Genomic DNA, 8477 nt, shown 5'->3' on the forward strand with positions numbered 1-8477 from the left:
GGGAGGGAAACCTCATCTTCTAATTGAGTAAATACAGTATTACCTCCTATGTAAAAATACAGAGCTGAATACCTACACTAAGAGGTCAGTGTTACTAGGGATGGACCCAACAAAGTTGCAAAACACTACTGAACACAGGGAGCATGGGATGGGTGTCTGATTTTGATTTTATGACCTTATGACGGATTTTATTTTTCTGCAATTGGGTGATGCAAAACCTTAGATCCAAAAACTGCAATTGCTTGTAGAATGTATATACTTCCTATGGGGCTATGAGCTTTTTTCACACTGTGGGACATAATCAGTTTGTCTGTTCAGAGAGTCTCTGAAGTTGCAAAGGCAGAGATAGAATAGTCTTTAAGCACTGTAGGTTCTTAAACAGCTTTTTTTATTTGTAAGGTATTTCAGCTCATTTTTGACTGAGAAATCACGTTTCAAGTGCTGTGCCAGTTTTACTAAGGACATTAAGTGACCTAGGTGCACAAAATAAGGAAGGGTTCAAGACAGAACAACCACAGCAATGACAACCGAATGAAAATGTTTGCCAAGTGGAAAATAGCCAAAACAGCTGGGAAGTTGTATTCTCATTTATCTAAGGAAATACAGTGGTTAATGTATAGTATTTCCCTTGTAGTTTTCAATCTGTAAACATTCATTAAAGATTTTCACTGGAAATAAATAACCTCTGGTTATTAAAGATATTAATCTATGTAGAGTTTTTCATGATCTTACAGCACTAAATGTACAATTGGCACTCAATGGGAGTAATATGATCTTTGGTGTATGTATAATTTACCCCAAAGTTAACAGTATGCAATAAATAAGTTCAAGTTCAATAAATGGAAAAAGTACTGCAAGTTCAAAACCATGAAATCATTATAAACTGAACGACACTCAATTCATGTCCTTGTTGGCTCTCTTCATGAACATACTTCTAACTCTGATCCTACAAACTTAAACACACAAGTGGCTTTACATATGTGAATAGTCAGATGACTTAAAAAAGTATTCATATAAGCAAAGGTAGTGGGGGGCATAATATTAAACCACTGATTTTCAAGTCATGCAGGCTGATAAAGAAGTATTCCAGACACAAAGATGGATTCATCATTTAAGAAGGAAGAAAGTAAAAATGAATTGTGATCACTTTGCTGTAATAAAAATTTAAAGTAGTGACCTTTTATCTCAGAGTGGTTTTAAGTTTTATTTGTGTTTGACATTCATGGTCTAACCACACTTTCTGTCCTTTTTAATATTGATGGAAGAATTAAACAAACCATTAAGATATTCCAAAATCTTACGCTCCTTGAACCAAACAACATCATTCTTTTGTAATGGACATGCTCGAGTCAACTTGTGTGCTGCATCCATAAGGGACCTACTGAAATAGCAATTTTGTGATTTTTGCGGAAACTGTAATTTCAGGTGGGCTCTGCAAAAAAGCATGGGCTCCATGTTTCTGTCAGGCTCCATGAGAAAAAACAACTTATTGAAAATAAAATGCTGGTTCCCTCTGGGGAGCCAGCAGCCCTCGTGGCCCCACACAGCCTGCAAGGGATGAAAGAAGGAGGGGGGCTGCCAACAGAGCAAACTGGCTGATGCCCTGTTCCTTGCTGCTGACTGGATGCAAGGGGTGTCCATCATATAGCTCCACCCCTCTCCACCAATTGGCAGTGAGAGGCGGAACCACATGATAGACAGCCCCTGCAGCCAATCAGTGGTGAGGCATGGTGTCTTATGACAGACAGCACTCACAGCCAATCAGCAGTGATGGGTAGGCCACTGGGGCCCCTTGGTCAGATGCAGTGGGGGGCGGGGGGCATAGTGCTTGACTTGTGAAAATGGCTGCCATCCCCATGATCTGACCACAAAGTCGGCCAGCAGCCACTTTGAGTTTGGTGAGCCCTTATCCATAAGACATTACAAAAGAAAAACTGCAGAATTATTTTCTTTTAATTCCTCTAAAACAAGAAACCTAACACATATGCACGTGATACACGTGAGTAGTTCTGCTTTTTTGGCCAGGACTTTTTCTATAAGTAAATTTAAATGTGTATATGATTATAAGCTTGAAAACCAAGCCTGAACCAATACAATTGTTAATATTTCATAATTAATGTATTATGACGCCAGTTGTGGTTAAATATTTCCTCGATGCCTATTGTGACTGTGATCATTGCTTTCAATTATAATGAAGAGGAAGCTTTAAAAAATAATTATGTACCAAAAGTTTCTCTAAAGTAAATAGATACTACTGAATTGTTTGAAAACTAGGTCCTTAGAAGGCAAACAGTGTTTCATTTAAACATTCTAACTGTGGATTTTTATGACTCATTTGCCACCTGTAGCTACTATTTATAATATCTAAACTATAATTTTCACAAAGAAAAATCACTGACAACTGCCTTTTCATATTGACTCGTAGTTAAGGGCTCTTGCCAGCTCCTACTGAACTCAATAGTAAGCTTTCTGGATCCTGCTGGAACAGACCCTAGAATATTTGCCACAGCTGTCACACAAATAATAGAGTCCATGATTTCCACGTTTGAGGTTATTTTAGTATCTAAAACAGAATGTATCCTTAAGCTTTGACATTCTGGGATTTTTGCATATAGCTGGTAGTAAGTAAACCAGTTTCTCTGGGAACCTTGAGAACTGTTATAGGTTAAACTGGGCTGCACTGGAGCAGGAACTCTCTTAATTAGCAATATCATGTGGCAGGAAGTCATGGTTTCATAAATACTTTTTTCCCCAAAACCATTAAGTATTGAAAAAAAGTATTTTTTCCTCTGGTTTGGGGGGGAAAAAGTATTGAAGGCTATACATCTGGTTTAAGATGCATTTTCACAAGCCCCCTGCTGCTGCTGCTTTTCACACAGTTCAAGGCAGGAAGGCAGCTCTAAAGGAGAGAGAGCAGCCCTTTCAAGCTACTTTCCTTCACTGTGTCTGCATGGTTGCACGCAAAGCACCAGAATGGCAGTTTTTTCAAGCACATTAAATATTTCTGATTCTTTTTTCTCTAAAATCTTGTTTAAAATGTGGCATTCTACAGATTTACAGACTGTATTATAAACTGGTTACCTTTGCTTTTGCTTCCACCTCACTTTTGCAATGTTGGCATTACTACTAGTACCCCCTGAAGTGCCTGCATACTTCCAACTCCCAATAATACTGAGAAATTTGCAGTATGCAAAAGTTGCAGGATGAGGACCTTATTTTATAGTCTGACAATGCAAAAGCCATTATCACACACACTGAACTGCACTCACTGGGAATACATTTCAATAACATTCCATATTTTGCTGTGTTGGGTTGTTCCATTTTTAAGCTCTTTTGGAAAATGACATGTTCAAGGCAAACAATTCCACTCACAAAGCCTGATAATTAAATGCATCTATATAATGTTTTCACTAGGACAAACAAACTGTAAGATATTTTTTACACAAGCGAGGCACAAATCTTGCATGTTTAATATCCTGCGGGTGGTATCTTAAAAGAAAACATTGTAGGTTGCTAACCACACTAAATTAATAAATAGTTAATTGTGTTCAGTCGTTGTGCTAATGCATCAGCAAAAAGTCTTTAGTGAGCCTCTGCAACAAACTGAAAATGGAATAAATCAGAAAGCATGTCTTGGTATCCCTTTGGATATTAAATTTCCATGATACTGGCCATTGTTTTCAACATGCTTGCTGCAGTTTTCACAGCTGCTGTTCTTTCATTCCTTCTATTCCACATATTCTGCTTTTCCCTTCATCATATGAAAGAGAAGCTATTGGAAAATGGCACAGTGTGCTTCTGAATGACTTTTGCACAGAAAAAGTCAGCATATGCAAATGACAGCAGCAGGTAGAGGACATGCAAAACTATCGCAGAGCTAATTGCTATGTTCTCCCCTTGGGTTGTATGTGGAACTTCCCTTGACATCCGTGGGAGTTCTGTGAAAAGACTGATCTGGAAATATGGCCCTGAGAAAAAAATTGTGCCAAAAATAATGTGCTAATAGCAATTCTTACGCAACATATATATAACAATCTGTGGAACTGTTTGCAGAACAAACTTAGATAATCTAGGTTTAGAAATATGAGGTACATCACAGCAAAATGACCTAAAATTGTATCTAAAACTAATTGTTTTAACATTTTCACCGAGTAACAAATCATTAAAAAGGGAGAAAAAAGAATATGTTACTATGCCAACTTTCAGATATCCCCATTGTTTTCCAGACTATACTTTAAAAAAAATTCTTATTTTAAGCTTCAAAAAAGTTAATCTGTGCTGCTGTGCTAATTATAACTGACATATTTAAAACATTTTAAATTTCATAAAGTATACCCAACTTTGATTCAGGTATAAATGTTAAAAATTCTGCATTTCACAGGAGTACTGACTAATTTGAATAGTGGGTCTCAAAGAAAGATTTTTGAACAAAGAGACCATCCTGCCTTTTAAAAATCTCTTTTCTACATTCAGTTTTCCATACCTTAATATAGGAGGTAGCTGTAGTTCAGGATAATAATAGTTAATAATAAAGGCTGTGGTTCAGGACAGCGTATCAGCATGTTTTCAGTACTAAATATATGCATAAGTCTATTGTATTCAATGAAATTTGAGTATACAGCTAAGTGCTATTCTAACAGGGAGTGTCTTCCTGACCTAGACCTCTAAGGAGTGATAATAAAGACAAAACCAACTTGGGAAATTGGAAGCATTGACAGTAAAATTTGAAGAATAAGAAATTAGAAAATCAGTGATTTAGAGGTGAAAAACACCAAATGCTACATATTTAAAACAAGTTTCAATATGTAAGCAACTGAAATTAGTGCAGCTTTCTAGCTCTTCCAGCAACTTCTTGCACAACCCTGAGTAAGTTTCTTAAGGTCTCTGTACCTCTTCCCTCTTCTGTAAACTGGGTATGTTTTACAGAGGTGATGATTAAACACCAATGCTTAATATATTGCTCATCAAATCCACCACACATAGCATTTATATGCATATGAGTGCTTGTCCCATTTCCCAGTATCCCTGTTCAGTTCTCTACTTTGTCCTTGAACTCCCCTGAAGACTTAAATGAAGTCTGTAGATGAAGACAAAGGAGTACTCTAGATCTCAAGCACTTTGCTCAAGGAACAAGCCAAAAAGGGGAAACTTAACTAAAACTGTCCAGCACATTCCACAGTTCTAGCTCTTGATATTACTCTGTGGGCATATCTACACATTGCCCTAAGGCAATGTAGCAATGCACCATGTCACTGTATGGCATGCTACAGCAACGCAGCAATCACGTGGGTCTACACAGGATTGCCGGCTATGTCACCGTAGTGGTTCCCCAATATAGCACACCACTACAGCGATGTAGCTGGGCAATTTATGTGTGCCCAGTGTTGTAACAACCCATACTGCACCGTGTTTTACTATTTGCAGAAGGAAGTACTAAACCATGTTGCCAAACCAACATCACTGTACCGCAACGTGCAGATATGCCCTGCCAAGTAGACTAATTAGCTCCGCAGTAACACATCAGTCTACACGTGTGCCAGTATGTATAAACTGATCAGTCTATACAGTCTATATGTGCATTTGATCACATGTAAGGGACAACATTTTCATGCAAACAAGTGCACATATAGACCGTGACAGGGGTTGGCTGGGGCACAAGGGGTTAAAGTACATGGGCTACCTGTCAACTAGACGTGCAATGTAGCACCCTTGTGCCCCAGCCAGCCCCTCCACTGCCCCACACTGCCACCCAGAGCCTGAAGCTGGACCCCCGGACTCACAGGCGATGCATAGTGGGGGCATATGCCCCCTGAGATTGGTGCAGACCACGCTCCCCCATAACTTGGTGTCATTGGCAAACTTGGCCAGTGAGCTCTTCACCCCCACATCCAAATCATTGATTAAGATGTTGAAAAGCACTAGACAAAGCACAGACCCTGGAGGAACACCACTGCCCACTTCTCGCCAGGATGACACAGATACGTTCACTAGAACTGTCTGGGTCCTTCCCCATAGCCAGCTTCCAGCCCACCTAACTGTCGAGCAATTAAGCTCACAATCTTCCAATTTTCCCATAAGAATATCATGGGATACCAGATCAAAGGCCTTTGGGAAGTCTAGGTATAAAATGTCGACCTCCTCTCTCTTATCCAGGTGGCAAGTTACCTGGTCATAGACGGAGATGAGATTGGTAAGACAAGACCTGCCCATGACAAACCCATGCTGGCTATTTTTCAGAATCCTACCTTCTGCAAGCATACTGCACAGACTCCTTGAAGAATTTTTCCAGGATTTTCCCTGGGATAGAAGTCTGGATAATTGACCTATAGTTGCCTGGGTCCTCTCTCCTCCCCTGCTTGAAGATGGGCACAACACTGGCCCTCTTCCAGTTTTCAGGGACCTCCTCTGAGCACCACAAGTTTTGGAAGAGCTTTGTCAGAGGTTCCATGATGACTTGGGCCAGCTTTTCAGTTTTTTTCAGTTGAAAAATCATACTAGATAAGGTTCTTATGAATGGGCATGGTGGAAATAACTGCCAACATCAACATGAGGGCAGTCATTCCCACCATGCCCATTCATAAGAACCTTATCTAGTATGATTTTCCCCTTAGTCCGGTGAAATACCAAAGCAAAGTAGTCATTCAGGAGTTCAGTTTTCTCCTGAGTGTCGGTAACCAGCTGTCCTGAGTTGTTAAGTAATGGCCCCATGCTTCCATTTGTTTTCCTTCTGTTCCCTACATACCTAAAGAAGGGCTTTTTATTAATCAGTTGATTGTGTCCTTGAAGAATGACCACTCTTCATGCACTCCTTCACCTTCAGTCCCTGGTCCCGCAGTGCTTCCCCTTCTATTGCCCTAAGCCTGTTGAAATTCACCCCGGGCATGCTCCAGTTAGTGTTTCCCTGTCCCCCGGAGATCTTAGTTTGAAGCCTTATCTAGAAGATCAGCCAACCTGGCCAAGAATGGACTTACCCCTCCATGTGAGGTGGGTGCCGTCCCTTCCCAGGAGTCCCCTCTCCCTGAAGTGTGCACTGTGCTTGAAGAAACTGAAGCCCTCTCAGTAGCACCACCACCAGAGTCATCAGCTCACGTCTTTGATGCATCCTTCCCTCCTAGGTCTGTGGCCTGCAACTGGGAGCACAGAGGAAAAGACTACCTGTGCTCCCAACCCCTTGAGCTCAGCCTCAGAGCCTGTAGTCATTCTGTCTGTACTTAGTGATTAAAAGTGCCTTGACACAGCAGAATTCTTAGCACGATGCAAGTACTCGGTGCAAGGGATGCTTCGCTACGGCGGGAAAAGCCTTGGTGCAGTGATCAGCTCCCGCCAAAACTAGCAATTGCACCATTTGCATGCATGCTACCGATCGGCTCGTTGTAAATTATTCATGCCCGACGGCTAGCAATTGGCTCACTAGCCGTATAAAAGCTTGGGGAGGTTCCGGCCAAGTCGGGGAAATCCCCGACGTGTACGTTGGGAACGAGTTCCTTGTGTACCTTGGAGCAAAATTGGAGGCCTGATCAACCACCAACCACTCCCCGTCGATGACCGTCCCGACGTACACCGTACCCTGCATGCTCGGAAACATCGGTGTGCCACCCGGTTTTCTCTTTTGTTTGTAACCTGTACGGAGCGTGCTTACACTGTGTGCATCGACACAAGTCCCTGTACGTCAGTTTGTAAGTAAAGCTTTTCAATTCAACCAGTACGCGTTTGTGCCTAATTCCACTCCATTGCGGCCCCATTACGGCTATACTCGGCACCCACATGGAGTCACGAACAGGATCAGTATCCGGGGAAGACGCAATGGAGTTGGAATTAGTTAAGAATTGCCCCAAGCGCAATGGGAAACGCCACGTGCAGAACGCCACGGCTATACTCGGCACCCACATGGAGTCACGAACAGGATCAGTATCCGGGGAAGACGCAATGGAGTTGGAATTAGTTAAGAATTGCCCCAAGCGCAATGGGAAACGCCACGTGCAGAACGCCGTGGAGTTAGGTGCACACATCGCCTACCACCAAGTGGGCGGAACGGGTGGAAGACTCATCAGCGGTTACCTCTCGCTCGAAGGAGAAGAGGAAACTGCGAAAGAGTGGGAAGTACATCTCCATCCTGGGGCGTTCGGATGTGTGATGGGAAGTGAGCGGGTTCTATTTAGACCCCGAGAGGAAGGAGGCGCAGAACCCTTCACCGGACAAAAGCCGAGCGAAGAAAGTACTGCCCTCAGCAAGGAGTTTGCCTGCTGCATGCGCTGTGCGCAGGAGGGCGAAGAGCCGACACTGATTAATTTAACACTGGCACCTGAGCTGAGAGATCCCGAGCTTCTTTTGGAGCTCCGCGGAAAGTTAGAAGTGGAAAGTCACCCCGCGATTAGAAGGACCGGCTCGGAACACGGAAAGGGGAAAATGTTAAATGCAATGTTCTGCATGATAACAACTTTGATGCGGGAAAAGGCAGACCTGGAAGTCCGACTGCT

Source organism: Alligator sinensis, unplaced genomic scaffold, assembly GCF_000455745.1.
Source record: "Alligator sinensis unplaced genomic scaffold, ASM45574v1 scaffold1670_1, whole genome shotgun sequence".
Taxonomy (NCBI): Eukaryota; Metazoa; Chordata; order Crocodylia; family Alligatoridae; genus Alligator; species Alligator sinensis.